The sequence below is a fragment of the Colletes gigas genome, unplaced genomic scaffold (assembly GCF_013123115.1).
Source record: "Colletes gigas isolate AHSC1104 unplaced genomic scaffold, ASM1312311v1 Colletes_gigas_Sc00001, whole genome shotgun sequence".
Taxonomy (NCBI): Eukaryota; Metazoa; Arthropoda; class Insecta; order Hymenoptera; family Colletidae; genus Colletes; species Colletes gigas.
Window position 1 is genome coordinate 12,666,706 of NW_025106630.1, and position 17,072 is coordinate 12,683,777.

General features: G+C 44.3%; 1 protein-coding gene and 3 non-coding genes across 4 annotated transcripts in view; 1 reads left to right on the forward strand and 3 right to left on the reverse strand.

Annotated features, from left to right (window-relative positions):
• Positions 1–17,072, forward strand: part of LOC122396908 (zinc finger SWIM domain-containing protein 8 homolog) — a gene marked incomplete at its 5' end in the record, with an annotated part of 67,801 nt that overhangs the window by 13,069 nt on the left and 37,660 nt on the right. The window lies entirely within an intron of this gene.
• Trnag-gcc lies at positions 5,197–5,267 on the reverse strand. The gene has a single exon. It is a non-coding gene; the product is annotated as a tRNA-Gly (tRNA).
• Trnag-gcc lies at positions 5,480–5,550 on the reverse strand. Its single transcript has one exon. It is a non-coding gene; the product is annotated as a tRNA-Gly (tRNA).
• On the reverse strand, positions 8,047–8,117 carry Trnag-gcc. Its single transcript has one exon. It is a non-coding gene; the product is annotated as a tRNA-Gly (tRNA).

Genomic DNA, 17,072 nt, shown 5'->3' on the forward strand with positions numbered 1-17,072 from the left:
AAGGAAACGAATACATTCCGGCACAGTGATACGTTTCAATTAAGAAAGTATGAAAATTCTTTTGATCCGGCGCACGTGTGCGATAAAGTCTTCCACTTTTCGTGGAAATATTCGCATGTCATTAATCGTTCATGGAATCACGTATAATGGAGTCATACATTATGCACGATCGTACCAACGAAAACAGCCGCATTTTTATCGCTCCGCTATCGTCGACTTTCATATCCATCCGAGCCCGAGCAGCCTTTGTTCCGTAATTTACGGATATTCCGATCGAATCCATAGCCATTGGCTGATAGTGGAATGGAAAATTGGAACATTACGCGGATCCGTACGCCCTAAGTGCCTATGTATGCGCAATACTGCGATGCATTATGCATGAATTATGGTATTAACCGGGGATGGGAAAATTTCTTATTTAGGTAAACATTTCGAACGAGCAAAAGCTCTATAAAAATTATAATCCAAGGCGCGGGAACTTCAGTTAACTTTAGTTTACCGATGAGAGCGTGAAACAAAGGTCGGAGAATAAATTTCTCGTTTCGTTCCGAATGCTCGGGGATCACAGTTCGAGATACACCGAGTTATCCAATGAATTAGTTACGGAGAAAATCGATGACAGCAGCTTGAACTTGACCGGATTACAAAAGCATGTTATAAATGCCACGGAAAATATAAGAGGGAAGAAGCTAAAAATAAGAACGTCGAGAGACGAGGAACTAACTCGAGGGAGAAGCGCTGCCACCGTGTTACAGAACCTATGCATAAAAATATAATTTATCGATATTGTCGGCACAGAAACTTGCTATTAAATATTATCTTATAACTCGAGTAACACAACGTTTCGAACAAAGAAGTCCCGAGGAATGAGGAAACAAATATTTCCCAAACATTACCACGATTCTTTTGTAGGAAATTAAAATACAGAATCGTAAATTTTATTGTTGACACGCTGAATCCTAACACCGTAACGCGACGAACTCGACGCCCCACGATCTTTCTAGGATTTCAAGCTGGACGAACGTGCTGCGCGTATTTCCGCTCTGTTTACATTCAGCTAGGAGAAACCCAGGCGACGACACAGATAAGGGAAAGCTGAAGGGACACGTGCAAGAAACAGAGAGGGAAAATTGTAACCAAAGACAAGAGCGAACGGGAGAAGTAAAAGAAACGAGCGAGACAAATAAGCCAGGTACAGGCGGGACGAAGAGAAACTAGATCGTCGGAGGCGAAAACGAAAGTGAGACGAACGAGGGAGACCGTAGAGAGAGAGAGAGAGGAACGACTATTAGATGAAATAGAGCAAATGGGAAGGGCCAGAAGTGTTGCTGGAAAACAAGACTGTGACGGTGAAAAGGTGAGATGGAATGAAAACAGACGCCTACGAACAGAGGTTTCCAATCGCGAGTCACAGTTTCCATTGGGTGGGCTGCAGAGATCGTTGTAGAGCGTACATTTTTCGAGTCGTCGATTTAACCCTGGTATAATAATTCCCATACGGTCCTTCCATACGGTGGTTCCACGTAGAGCAGGCCTCGATTTAGCGACATTTCAACAACATCGTGTACACGTTTATCGAGTGGTTAAACCGTGTCAAGTTGTGGTTATTATCGACGTTTCGTTTAAAAAAATTGCTGGGCTATTGTACGATCCCCTCGTTGAAGCCATATGTCCGGGCAAAAGTCAGTTGGCGCAGCGGAAAAAGTTGGGAAACACTGGTCTAGAATAGCATAGACGAAGCGAGACGGTCGAAAGAGGAAGGATGGAGGGAAATGTAAAACGGCAGACACACGCGACCAAATGACAAATCGCATGACGGTAGAACTTTCGAGCTCTTTGTCCCCTACTGTCTGGGAAGCTGGCGGAACGGTTGGGAAACGTGACGGGGATGAAACGATAAAAAAGCAGAAGGAGGAGAGGCTCACGGAATCGTGGCTTGATTTGGAATTGTATCCGGTTAGATCTGACGAGGTGACTGGATAACTTGATGAGAAGCGGAAGAGAAAAATAGACGGTCGAGAAAGACAAATCCGTGGAAGTCCTTCTCGTCTCTGAAAAATACGAAACTGTACGGGGAACGTTCGTCGAAAGTTTTCCGCTGGTTTCGCGGATATTTTGTACACAGTTTCGTTGCAATCCGCGATACCGAACGATCGAACCGCGAACGGTTCCGCGTCGAAACTCGTTCGATTTAGAGAAATTCGAAAGACACAGGGCTGGTGCGTCAAACAATCGCGAAGCGAATTCTGCGGTGGAAAGTGATTTACAGTTTGTATAACTAACATAATTATTTGAGTCGCGCGGATAGTTCCGGCAAGTTCGAAATTGGGTGTTACGCATAGTTGGGACTTTCCTTGCTACGTAACCCTTCGATAGACGGCGGATTAAAATGTCGATTATCGAAAACTTTGCCCAGACCAACGTAACCCCGAAGTCGTAACAAATCGAAGTTTAAATCCACCGTACTTCGATCCAAAAAATAAGACAGTTTATATCGACATAGATAGATAGATACATAGGTGTCTAGAAAATTAAAAAAAGGTTACTTTGTTTTTGTTGCAGGTGAGTGATAACGTCCCTAATGAATTAGTCAAGTGGCAGCCAGCAGATAGGTAACGTAAACATTAAACTTGCACCTCGACGCCTGACCAAACCTCTATCGAAAAGTTTCGTTTTCTCGAAATTCTAAATTTACACGCGAACGGATCGCGCGAATAAGCATAATTCGCAGAAACCTTAGAGAAGCGAATATGAACGAGGGAAGCGACAATCGGGGATAGTCTAGTCGAGTTTGATCGAAGAGTTGCTAAACCGGGGATCCTGAAGGTTTCAAATCCTTCAGGAGGAGCAGGGGTCGAGGGGAAGGTTGGGTTGGAAGCCTCGAAGCAAATTTCTTACTGCAAACAAACTACTTAATAGCTATTGTTACGGTCTTATCGTGAACTTTCTCGGTGGGGTGGGGTGCAATCTTAGTCACGCCGTTGGAAGAAGTTCGCGAAAGGAAGGGCAGAGCTTCCTCGTGAAATTCACCTTACGGCGTAATTCTGTTTTGCCGTCCGAAAGTCCCGGGAATGTTGGATAAGATGGTCGTCGGAGGGGTAGATAGGAAGCAAAAAAAGGCGAAGGGGTAGGAGGGGGTGGCGGGTATGGAGGGAGAGACGAAGGTTTGCGTTAAAGTGTATTCAAAGCTCGCGAGACGAGCAACAAGAGCAGGAGCAGTTTCAAGCAATTCGAGGGACGTCGTTTCGCCTCCAACCACTTTCCGGAATTTCGACAGCCCTGGTAATTGCGGTGTACGTTGATAGTATCGATTAAAATCAGGATAGATCTCCTTTTGGCTGTATTTATTTATTTACGTTAGAGAATGATCAAGTTTAAACGGTTTTAAGGGACGTGTACACTTTTCTTTAATTCAATTGATCTAATTAACTTAGGGTAGCGCCAACGCGTATAAATAGATTTGTTTCGTATTTCGCTACGTATGGATCGATAATTAAATTCGAATGTTCGTAAACAACATCGACGGCTTCGCCCGCTGTAAGATGACTAAAGAGATAATCCCAGTTCGAGTTACCCAACTCATTAATCCTATTATAATGAGCAAGCGAGAAATTGCTACACGTAATAGGATGAGTTTTTTTAATGCTTAAATATTACGCTTTTAATCGGGTCCTCTTATAGTGCATCGGTTTTCGATTTTGTAAGTTATCAGAAATTGTTTTGAAACTTGTGATACGCGTTCGATTAGCGGCGAATTTGAACGATCGCGAGGATAAATTAAAACGGTAATTGGAACGGGGGGAAATGTTTACCTTGGGGAAAGGAGAACGAGAACGAGAACGGATTGGTCGAACTCGGAGATGAACTTCGCAGAGGTTGAGGGATCAATACAATCTCGATGGTTCGATTTTCACTTTCGCGCCAAGTCTACCTTGACACGATGAAACGCGATGAAATACCGTACAGTCGGCAACGAGAAAACTGCACTCGTGAAAGGGGACGACGAACGTGTGGGTAGGGGTGGGGTGGTGGTGGTGGTGGGTTTCTCAGGTGGTGTGACTCGCATTTAATTACCAGGGTCTCATGACCGTCTCTGAAAAGCTAATGTCGCGCGATGGCGCCACGTTCCTACCCCTTTCGTATCGTTATTCGAGTTGCTCCATGGACCTAAAGGATGGTGCTTAGTATAGGAAGGTGAGTCACGAGTCGAAAGGAGAAACAACCTCTAAACGACTGTCGGCCATTTTAGTATGGTCACCCGGCGATGACAAAATTTAATCAAGCTACCTAATATGACCTAGCGAAAGTTAAATCGCTGTCATTCGAAATACAATTGACATTTTTACATTTAGCTTGTCTCAAAGTTGGAACCGTTGAAATCTACAGATTTTTAATCGTAACGGGGATCTGAAAAAAGTACTGGAGTATCGATCAATTCGTTTATATATAAATGTCCTCTATTTCCGGTGGGTTGCTTTGACGTGGATGCTCGTTTCTTAGCCGACTATCGAGAACAAAACCGTTTAATTAATATCGGCGTTTGGTTCGGCGTCTCGAGAGTGAAAACAACACGGCGCCAGCGACTAAAATCGTGATTCATCGTCGGTTCGATTGCTGTGATCAGATCGGGACCGGGACAATCCTCGATCTGCACAGCGTTTCATGGCACCGAAGATAATGATCGCTTTCCTGGCGGTGTGTCGTAATTTAAAGCGACGTTATTTTGCGCGCGAGTTTCTCGCTGTCCTTACCAAGTCTTGTCTTACCGGTTGCAACAATCGGATAATAACTCTCCTTCGAGATTCTGCACCATCCCACGTCCTCCTTCTTCCCTTGTCCTTGTTCATGGAAGGAGTTACATGACGTAAGTGCATCTAGAGGAAGTCTATCTTAACTTCGATCGCAATGGATCGCGATTCTTTGTTCCCAGAAAAAGTCGTTGTGCATCATGTTTGGTCGTGGAAGTTGTTAATAATGAAAGAATAGCGAATAGATATATTTCATTTGTTCTGACACCATTGCAATACAATTTATACAAATATACAGGATCTATTTCCTCCAGTAAATTTATATTTACATTTTGAAGTTTAATTATTTTGTATTCTGCAATAACTTTGTAATATGGTCGTATATTTGTTTAACCATGGATGTTGTTATGTTGTATTTAGATAAAAAAAAAATGTAAAAAAGTGCTTTTGCATCGGCCGGGAATCGAACCCGGGCCGCCCGCGTGGCAGGCGAGCATTCTACCACTGAACCACCGATGCTTACATACGGAACTTTCTCAACACTGAGAGGAGAAATGCTCTCATTACATAATCTAGAACCCACCAGTGCACTTATAGAGTACATTCTGCCTGCCACGGCTTATTAATATAGTAAATTCTATGCAGAAATAAATCTGCGAAGTAAAAAAATGAATTGCAAAAAAAAAAATGACTCATATTTATAGTGTTTTTTTTACAAAAAAAGTAAACATTGCATCGGCCGGGAATCGAACCCGGGTCGCCCGCGTGGCAGGCGAGCATTCTACCACTGAACCACCGATGCTCGTGAAAGTATTGCTCTAATCAATAGTATCTCTGGACGTAATGACAAAGGTTATTCTTCTATAACAATTCTACGATTTGTATGATTATAGACTTTACTCGTACAGTAACGTCACTAAAATATTTTTAGAATCGTGATATAATTCTTGACGATTGCTTTTTATTTTTAGTTTCAGCAGACCGTGTCTTTAAACGTTGTGTACGTACAGACACTTTCCTTGTTCGGAGGAAAACAAGTCGTTTATGTTACTTGACCGAGACAATATCGTATCGTTGATCGGTTTCGCCGATGACTTTGGTTCAGGGTCGGCCATTGCTCTTTCGTGGTCCGAGCATAACAAAGAGAACGAGCCGGAGAAACGAGTATGCTCGTCTCGTGCTTTAAAGTTAAGTACCGAGTCCTTTCCGTTGTTGTTGCTATACTCAAATGTTCTCGATTATTTTTCTCTAGTTATCGTTCCAATCGTGCAATATGCGTGGTTGGAACGTTGTTTTCGAAGTAACTACTGTACGTTGTATTTATTTTAAACACGCTCGAATTCTTCGTGGAAAATAAGCCTGAACGTTTATACAGATCCATCATGTTTTTTCTCTATTCGTTTCGAGATATAATCGACCGTTTGACTGCCTATGCACTATGGCTAACAGAAGTCGAATCTCGAGGAAAGCCCAGCGATAGGACAGGTATTCGACTCCGATATCCGGTTTGTCGAGGACCGAAGTCAATGCACCTGGTCCGCCTCGCCGATGCGATCCCTAAACTGCGTCTCCCTCTTACGCAAGAGAGACGGACTCCGGCCATTTCACTCGCGGTTCTTTTTTGTTTTTCCTCGTTCTACCTGAGCTTACCGAGGACAAAAAGAATTCCTTTTCGTCGGAACGTCAACGTAGTCCGCCCGTAACGGTCCCCCGTCTTTCCACGACGCCTATTATCTACCTTGAAAAAGTCGCGTACGCTGAAACGCATCTCTCACGGCGTCCTGTTCGGCTTCGTGTGAGTGATTTTAACAGGGAAAGGTACTTCAACCGGTTAAACTGACATTTACTGGTTCTGTATAGACGCGGCCTTGGCATCGCGTTTCTTTCGACTCGCTCTGTGTCGAGGTTATCACGATACTCAATTTCACCTCGGCGTTGCTTTTCGTTCGCGGTACGAGTATTATTTTTGGTACGTTGCTTGAAATTGTGCATCTATCTGGCGTCGCGATACCGTAAACGTAGATTACACAGCCTACGCGAAGAACCTGGTTGTGAAAATGGCGTAGCGCGTCAGGGTTTTTGAGAAAAGTGTGGTTTTATAATAGCTCGAATAACGGAGAGATCCAAAGCTCTACTGTAAGTTATTACGCTTCTGTACGAAAATGGTTTGCTTCTTCTATTCGTAATGTGTATCCTTGATCGCAGAACCGTGTCGAATCATAAATTTAAAAGGTAATGCCTTGGAAACGTAATGTCCATGATTATAGAAAAGGGCAGGGATAGCTATCTCCGTGAAAAGGAGAAGAGAACCTGTGCCTGAGAGCCAGATAAAGGGAGGAGGGGCCAGGTTTTAGTTCAGGTGACCCTAAGAAGCTACGAAGGTGGTGGCTTTGTCTCTTTACAGAGTTCACGGCCGTCTCCTTTCAGGGACCATAGGATCGATGCTACAACGAGAGCTCTAGATGGAGGGGAGAGTCAAACCGATTCTTGTGCAACCTTCCCTCTACTTTTTGCGATTTATTGGAACGCGAGATACCCAGGCAACGCAAAATCGATAAATTAATCAACGTAGAAAGAAACAGAACCGAATTGGTCAAAATTGTGGGGTATCTTTAGGAAAAATTAAACGAGAATTAGAAAACGTGAAACTATCAACCGTTACCCTTTAGATAGAAAGTAACAATTAATTTACAATTTTTACATTAACCATTACTCTTTCTTATTTCTGTTGTTTCTTCTCGATCAATCCATATTTTCGATTTGTAATATTGCAGGATAAATAAGGAAAAGAAACGCAAACGTTATCGCGAATATTCGATATGTTATCGACGCGATAGAAACGTCAGAAAGATATATCGCGTGTAAATAGTAACGAAATGATTATTTAGACGCAATGAAATAAGAGATAACTCTTACACGAACCTTCATAATTATTACATAAACTTTTTCCTTGTAACAAATGAGATAAGTGTTAAAAAAAGAAGATTTACACGGGCGGATTTGTAGCAGAAAATACTGAATAGAATGAGCCTTTGCCCTGCTAGATGTATTAATAAATTGGAGCAAATATTCTAAATTAAATGCGTTAGTCTGTACAAGCATGATTATATTAAAATTAGAGCTTTCAAGCAATGAAAACGTTTATTTTATATAAATATACAAAATTTCATTTTATAGAGATATAATGCCACTTATATTAAATTAAATATTAATGATTCAAATTGAAATATCGCATGCAACAACGATATATAATTTTCGATAAATAAAAAATTGAAAATGATAGGAAAAAAAAAGGAAATGCATCGGCCGGGAATCGAACCCGGGCCGCCCGCGTGGCAGGCGAGCATTCTACCACTGAACCACCGATGCTTCTGAAATACGTTCACTTTATAAACAGGGATGTACGCTCACAATGTTCTATTTAATCTGTTTCCATTATTAAATTAATTTCTATTTTCATCGAGTTTTCTATATTATCGAATCGAAATTACAAGACAGTTTAAACATTATTAGAAATCGAACTTCTACTGTGACCTAATCTCCGATACAACTGGAAAATTGAGATATTATTAAGGTTTCCAATTACGAATGAAACGGAACCTTTGTTATATCAGAAACTAACGTTCCGTGACACAAATACGAGTGGAAAGTTTTATAACGCGAAAGGATTTGTTTCCTTGAAAATGCTACCCATGTTTTTGAGTAATGGTTCGGGGGAGTGAACCATACAAGTGCCCCTTTTTCACATATGTTTACGATTATGTACAGAACGGTCCGGGCACGGCTGTTTTTCTTTTCCACGAACCCGCCGACATGGCTGTCTGCCCCTACTAGGACGATCATAACCGTGTACACGCATACTTTGATCGCGGCGATAAAAGAAGAAAAGTTTGTTAACCTCCTCGTATCGTGTGGGATCGTTAGAAACAGGCTATGTAAGCGCAGACTTTACGTGCACGTTTGTTTTTCGGGGATTTTTACCCCGGTCGAACAATGGCCAACAGCGGTCAGCGGTAACAAACAAAGAAGCTCTAAGCTACGTTCACTAACGGTGATGTTTTTTAAATTTCACGTTTGATTTTCCAATTTCGTTCCGTTAAAAAGTCACGTAGGGGTTTTATTTTATTGCTGAAAATACCGTAAATTCGAACCTCCGAAAAACATTTGTCGACGCGGTCAGTTTTACCGTTAGCTCGTGCCAGGTCACAACACCGAGGAAAAGTTTAGATTTCCCTCTCTAAAATTTTTCCCGAGAATCTACAGGATATCGCGTTTCAACGAACAGTGGTCCCCGACTTCCCGAAAAGCGTAAATTTTCCTCCGACGAGGACAATTTCCTCTGCCTTATCCGACAAGTTGGCTGCGCGCGACAACGTCTTATGGTTCAATTATTTTCTGAAACTGCAGCTGTATTATGAGCAACGGAGCGCTCCGAAACTGGACTAAATATAGGCAAATTAGGGAGTACGTTTCTATGCAGGCTGAGTGACAGGTAGGCCTGGAACTTTCACCGAGTTAGATTATAAATAAAACCTATTATCGCGTAATTCATCCGGGGATCGTTTGCTGACAATACCAGACGGGATTAATATCGGACGACGTTTCAAGATTAATATCGGTTCACGTGTTTTCGTCTTCGGAGGGTTGCTCCGAAGTTTTTGAAATGTAACGCGTCGAGAGAAGAGGAGACGCTCGCGAAACTATTTCTCTGCCCGTTTCACCTCCCTCGCCCTTGTTTTTCATCCTGCGCTCTCCAACGAATTTGCTGTATTTTCCTACCGACGTCATAGACGTAGATCATCGAAGATAAATGCCGACAATGCAACAGCTGGTGGGTTCCCGCATTGATTCATCGCCCGGCGCGAATTGATTTAACGCTGGGAAACGATCGAACGCTATTTTTCCCTGTTTGTTGCGCGACCGATCGCGCGATAGCTCTCGGAGAATGCTCGCTGATCGATTATCGGGAAGGATATCGTGTTAATTGCGAAGCTTACTCGATGATTCTAAGTAGGGCCACTAAAAAATATTCAGGCAATTCGTATTGAACGAACAGAATAATTTCGCGAGCCGTAAGCAATTTCATTACGATCGTCGCCAATAATTCTTCGCGGCTCGATTTCTTTTTCATTCGTATTTCCGTCGTCGGTCGTAATCGGAGGGGAAATGAAATTCCCGGGAGAGAAAAGCGAACCGTAATTTCCCTTCTGGAAGGCCTACGGCACTGCTGTTAGCAACAATGGCTCGCGTGTCCCTCTATGAATAAGTGATTCCCCTTCGAACGCGTATGCGAAAAGTCTAGACCGACGCGAGTACAGGTGCGACGACTCCCACGGCTTCGAGGATCATCGTCGATCGCGTCCTCTTGCCTCTCGTCCGTGTTTCGAGCTCCTGTATTCTGGTCTCGCTGTTTTTTCGTCGGAAAAATGGCGGATATTCGACGAAAAAGGATGCGCGTCTCTCCTTCCCCATTTTATTGTTTTCCCGATCGTAAAACGGTAAAGTTCTTAATTTATTTTCGATGCAAATTGTCACATTCGATCGAAAATATTTACGAATTATCCGAAGTCAATGGGCACACGTTTGCAAGGCCTACACTTAATTCGTTTTTTATAAATCGTTCGGTCTCCTCGTTTCATTGTACGGCTCGCGAAAGTTCTCGTCGATTTTCTGTGACCTTTTCGCGAGGCAGGCCTGCTCGATGCGAATAATTCATCCGTAATAATTGTTAGCTGCTACCGCGGGAGCGAGTGCATGGATGGTCTATTTTTCGCGAGGTCTTCCGTGGCGCGAAACGGTGTCGCTGGGACGATAGAAATGGTTCATCGAGACCAGTGCACAAACGTAAAATTCGAGCATTCGTAGCAACTTGTTCGATTATTCTGCGTACACGAACGCAAAAGAAAAAGGAATCGACCCCGTTCGGATGTCGGATCACCAGCGATTTGTAGCAAAAAGTAAATACCGTATTTACGAGCGGCATTACCCGGCTTTTGGGTCAGTTAATTGCAACAGCAATTTCGCCCAATAAAGAACCGAATTGCCTACCGTTCCTCGGAAGGCATCGGACACCGAAGGATTTATATCGCGAATCGGCGAAAAACAGGATGCGTTTAATACCTTAACGACCCTGTTCCGCTCTCCCCGGTCTCCTCTCTCCATTAAAAATTTTACCGTATTTCGCTATAGACAAACGATTAACGAAATAAAAGAGATTTCTTTCACCGGAAAAGGATGCATTCACTCGAACTGCGCGAGATTGTAGACTTTCTACGCTTCGAAATTACAGTCGAGAGAGACAACATTGACCTACGAAGATCATTTATCCTACCGTGCATCGATTTAACTGCTTTCACGCGTGATAAATCCCCCAGGTAGGTACTTTTTCAATCGTCTGAGTATAGCGCTGTGGCAGAAAAACTAAGTTACGTTCCAAGTATCCGCTTGGTTTAAGTCGCGAATCTTCCTCCATATGCGTAGGCGTACAGAGTCCGCGGGATGATCCTCGGGGTTCCGACCTAGGGCAATAACAATGGTAACGACCGAGGAGTGAATCAGCGTCGCTCGATAAGAATTACAGCGCTGCCAGGGAGGACGGCAGGTGCTTTTCCGCCATAGACGACACGGCGCAGAACCGGCTTGCTTGTCGTGAATTTTAATATGCAAATACGCTCTCCGCCGGTCGAGACGCTGGTCGTTTAACGAAACGCGGTTTTAAACCGGTAAAGTCCGGCCCCTATTAATCATTGGACGCGAGGAACACCGTACTTGCGAATAGAGACGGGGGGAAAAAATTCGATAAAAGACCTTATTACGGCACGCAGCGGGTACTTAAACGACGCCATCTTGGCTCTCCTCTTTCTGGTTCGAGTCTGTATTATTCCGGCGGGACGAACGAATTCCAGGTAGTTTAATCCGCGACACGTCGAGACATTTGTCTCTTAAATAAACAGAGAAATGAAAATATTTTAATTACGAGAACGAACGAGGGGGGCGGCACCGGATGAGCTGGTTTTGTCGAGACGCGGCAATATTTACGACGACGACGGCTTTGTAAACACCGGTTTTCCCTTATCTTTCGCATTTTTAATTCCGTCGGATAATTTATTCGCCATAACCGCGACCTGACTGTCGCGATCGACGGAGGCAGGTGTTCTCCGTCGCCATCGTAACATCTATTTCGCGAAAAAGAGGTCACGCTCCAGGTGTTTGATCGTCGTTGACAGTCGAACAACGAACGGGAGAAAAAGGTTCGTTACGACGGTTTCACGGACCCTCGAACCAGCACGCGTTCCTGAAAAATTCAAGCCGACATTCTTCGCGCACTTGCAGTTCTTCGCGTATATACCCGGAGACGCGGACAAATTAACACCTTGACTGTCTCGCCGGTTCTCTGTTTCCAGAGATATCTTCCTCGTTTATTCAAATTCGTGGAAAATAAAATTCAATTTTACACCTGATTAGTCAACAAGTTGTAAGTTTAGAGTGTCGATCGATAATACAAGAAGCGTTAACGAGCAACTTATATTTGCCGTTTGAACACAATGCCTGGGAACTGATATGCATCGATATTAATCAGCATGTATGTTCATTGGATTGGTTCCAGCGCTGGTATAATCGACAGCTGCAAAATTAAGCTATAAGCACGTCCAATCTAATTTTACTGTACTCGTTCTACTTGTACCGAATCAATGAAACGCAGGGGAGATCGGGTCAAGTTGATGGATTTCTTTTATTGCCAATTTTCTTTCGAGTTAATTTCCTTTCTTTGCGCGTTGCAAGAAAGGACGTCAAGTCGATCGAGTTAAGATTATTTTACTCGTGGAAGCGTTACGTTGGTGTTTTTTCGGAGCGATAGAGCACTGTTGCCTGCGATAAGTGCACGAAGGCACACATACACGATCGCGCGTACAGAGGATTGGTGGTTGTCGCAAAATGTCGAAGGCACGCCGGACAGATGGCGGTTTGCTGGACAACAAAGGCGACCGCAGGAGTCTCCGTTAGGGCATCGTCCTGTTTTGCTCGGCCAAGGAGACACGAAAAAGCGACGAAGGTGGACAGACCTCTCGAGAAGGGCTGGTTCCTGTATTTCCACGCGCCTCCGCGATATCCCGCGCGTCTCTTCCCTCGAATAAGGTGGCCAGGAGATTGCTATTGACACAGGACACTGGAATCTCGTGCAACGGCTGAAAGCATCTCGAGTTCTCTCCTCTCGCGCCACGGTTTCGTGGAAAAACCAGACACTGAATATAGCAACAAGTTCAGCACCCAACACTTTCGTTATCGAATTATTAAAAAAAAAATATTTCATTCGCGCAATCTAGGCTGTAGTTTAGTTTACGGTGAATTTCACTCTGGTACAAAATTTTCGTAATGAAACTCGATAAAGTGTTGGCGTAACGTTTCTTTTTGCATGTTTTGGGATTCCTAGCACCGGGGCGCGACGTTTCGTGAATTCCACCGAGATTCCATCCCCTTTAGCTCTCCTCCCTATCGAACGAGGAACGTATTCTTCTATCCGACGATATTCTTCGGGTCGATGCAACTGGTCCCCGAATCGCGAGACGCGAGGGAAGAGTATTGTATATTTACGTAGGACGGTTTGTCGTGTTCGGTTTCCAATTTTCAGCGGCGATCGTTGCCTTGGAATTGTCTTTTGTGTGCCCTGCGTAGGGAGTTTCTCCATCAAGAGTCGAAAGGAACGTGTATCCCCGAGCACAGACAAAAATTTGTTAACGCTTCGACTTCGGTTCGCTTTTGCCTTTTACGAACGGATGGGTAACGCGAACGTATCATCGTTGCGATCGAACGTTAAAAATACGCGAATATCGTAGATGCTGGCTCAAGGTCTAGCATTACGCGCGGTATTTCCATTTCTGGAAGTCGCAACTGCATTGACTCATAAGTAATCCTCTCGTGCTAGACACATATACGGGAAACGACGAGCGTAACGATGAACTTCCAAGGATTTTCCTGAATCACTTCGTTTCCTTAAAGAGCGGTTCCTCGGAATTGCTGTGTCTACTCACAGTTCTATATCGTACGAAACGCTTTTACGTATGGGAAACAAATTTTCTTTTATTCGTTGACTTATGAAAGAATCGTCGGGACCCTGTTTTGAATCCACATTTTCTTTGATTCTGTATTATATTATTTGGGTTTCGAAGAGGTTCCTCGAACATTAGAAAATGCAACGACCCAGGAAACTTCCGACGACATGGAGGACATGTCTCGATCCGAACATCGTGGTAGATGGTCCCTTCCCGGGCGCTGTTCGATGATGTCGCTTCCGGTTTACGAGTGTCTTTACGGAGTCCCACGGTTCGCAGACACGGTGATTTGGATTTCTCGTGAGTCACTGCCCGCCTACGTTTTCGAGCAGCTGCGCTAGACTTCCTGTTTCTGCATTTACATTTTACGGCTTGTTCGCGTACGCGTATGGGACGGGGACAGCGACGTCCACGATTTTCACAAACAGAATCGGAAAGAAAAGATGCAATGCTCTTTAACACATCTCGTGCAATTATTTTTTAAAACCCGTTAGGAAGCTAGAATTCGACCATAACACCGACGTCAAACGGACTAGCCTGCACGTTTGCTCGAACGTTGCACGATGAAAACGGAAAACCCGAAGCTCGGAAGGTGGTTGATCCCATCGCTAGCGATCCTTTCGCGAGGACAGTCGCTAATGTTCGTCGAACTAGCCTCGGTCGTCGTGTTTCCTTGGCTGTTCCCTCGCAGTCTCTCCCATTATCCTTGTTCTCATCTTGACATATCGTCGTAATTTGACAGAGAAGGGTTCTCCGATGCGCGAGCAAGCGCGAACACGCTTTGGAGGTCGCGAGCATGGAAGAGGATCCGACGACGACGCCGTGGACCGGAGAAAGAGAGGAAATGGCCCATTGGACAGGACTCGGGCAAAGGAATTCGATTGTGTCCGAACAATGCGTTCCGTTCCGCCGAAACGCTCGCTATCTGGATACGCGTGAAACTGAGATATCCCCGGCACCATTGTTCCACATCGTTCACTTAGCCGTGACAAATAACTCGCGAGCGCGAAACCAGCACGAATTTTCTGCACCGCGTTTCCTGCTCGAAAGCGAGCCAACTCTCCAATAATACCCGCGTATGTGCAACCAAATCGGGCCCGGCCAATTGCAGACGCTCGGGGAACGTACCAGTAACAGGCCCTTCGAATCGACAATTTGAATTTGTCCGAGAAATGCACAGATTTTGTAATAAATTATTAGGGATCGGTAGGGGACTTGGAATGATTCGAACACAATAGCGAGTAAACGGCGCACTCCTCCGTCTTCATTAATTAACTCGCAAAGGATGCAGGAACAATGGTATAATATTACTCCGGAACATGCTTGAAAATTTATTATTAAATTTGCCGAAGCGTGTTTGACCTATTATTAAAGCCCAAGAGTCGCAGGCAAAAAAAGTTCACGGTTAATTGAAAAACTTTCGGTAGAAAATTGATTCCCGCTGAGAATTATTTTTGCAATAAAATGTTAATCGTGTTAAATATTTCGGACGTTGAATTATCTATCCTTCATACGAAAGATTCAAAGATAAACGTCCGTCGCGATTCGCTGGCCGTGGACCGGAAACGCGATCCGTGTTGGACTCGGAGAGAAAGTTTCACGGGGTGTTCCTCTTTAGTCGGCGATCGCCGAGCAGAGACCGGAAATGGAAAGTTCTGGTCTTGGATAAAGTACCGAGGAGGGGGAGAGGACGCTTCGAAAGAGATTAACGAAGACCTATTTGGTCGATCATATTTCAGCCGCTGTCCCGGCGGAAAACTTACGCAGTTTCTCGAAAGAAACGCACCCTCGCGCGCGTCACTCTCGTCGAAATGAATTTCCAGCGAAAACGAGAAGCTCCGAGTTATTTACAGGTTTCAAGAAAGTGTAATGGAGTTTAGCACGACACAAACTCTTTAATACGTTTTCGATTTAATAATAACGCGGAACTACGATACTTTCATAAACGCGAAGAAATGTACAGCAAAGGTTGAACCGCAGGGATTAAAATGTCGTGGAAGAATAAAGGTAATGGAAAGGATCGCTGCAGCTCTCCCGGTCGTTCATCGTTTTAAAAAGTGTATCCTTCGGAACGGAAACAAGGATATCTTTTGCATGGTTCGTTGCTCGATTCGTATCCCCGAGGAATTATGTACCTCGTCCTTTTTTATCACTCGATTTGTTCCGATGAGTTCTCGGTAAACTGACTGGGCTTGACGGAAGACGAAGGAAACGAACCGGATTCTCAATCGGATCGAACCTCGTTGAACGATGCCCGCTCTCATCGCGACGTTCTTTCTTCTCGTTTTTCCTTGGCGTCCGATTCGATCCTCGAAACTGATGGCTCGAAAGCCCTTCTTCCTGCGGTTCACGATTCACCCGGCGTGTTCAGAATTCTTCGAGACGAATCTCGAGCCTACGACGGTCGTTGATCCAATCGTCGACCTGGAAAGTTCGAATTAACGTTCGCGTCGATTTCTTCGTCCCTTTTATCCAGGACGAGCAGCATTTAAAAGTGCAGCTCCGCCAGGAAGCTGCAAAAGTCGATGTGCAATTTTCGTATTTCTCAATCAAATATTATATATATTTTTAGTTTTGAAGTTTCTTTCGTTTCGTTTTTGTCGGGAAATTTCTACGTCTTTTACAAAGGTTCGCTGACAGCTGTCGATCGGCTCCGCGAAGCGCCATACTCGACACCATCTGGAAATTTAATTTAATAGGAAAACTGTTAATTAAGTCTGGCTAATAGGCAGGGGTTGTAGGCGAACACGTGGCTAAGTATGTCGTGTCTGTGTACGGTTCACGTATATCGCGAGGATGGTGCGAGGCTTTTATGGGACACGAAGTTAATAAGGTCGTGCAATAGGAGCGGTATCTAGGGTGAGTCGGGAAACGGCCTCTGGATACTGCCCTCCACGGATACATCAGTACCCTTAATCGCGCGAAATGCCTCAAGATACCGGTGTTATCTCGTTTCGAGTGTCAGGTAATACGTAATAGATCGAAGAAGATGGAAAATTAGACGAAGTTTGCGAAAAAATAAACTTTTGTCGAGTCTTACAAGAGTTCTATACTTCGAATCGAGATTGGGAACCCAACCCCTATCTTGAACCGTCAGCGAAGTTCCAAGCCGTGTCGTTCTCTTTTCCTCGGGCTCGAAACTTGGTCGCGAAGTCCCGAAATCATCCCCCCGGTCCCAAATAATCAGAGAGAAAGAGAGAGAGATAGAAAAGGACGATAGGAAGAGTCGGAAAGCGGCGGCAAAAAGTCGCAAGGACTAGGACAAAGAGTCAGA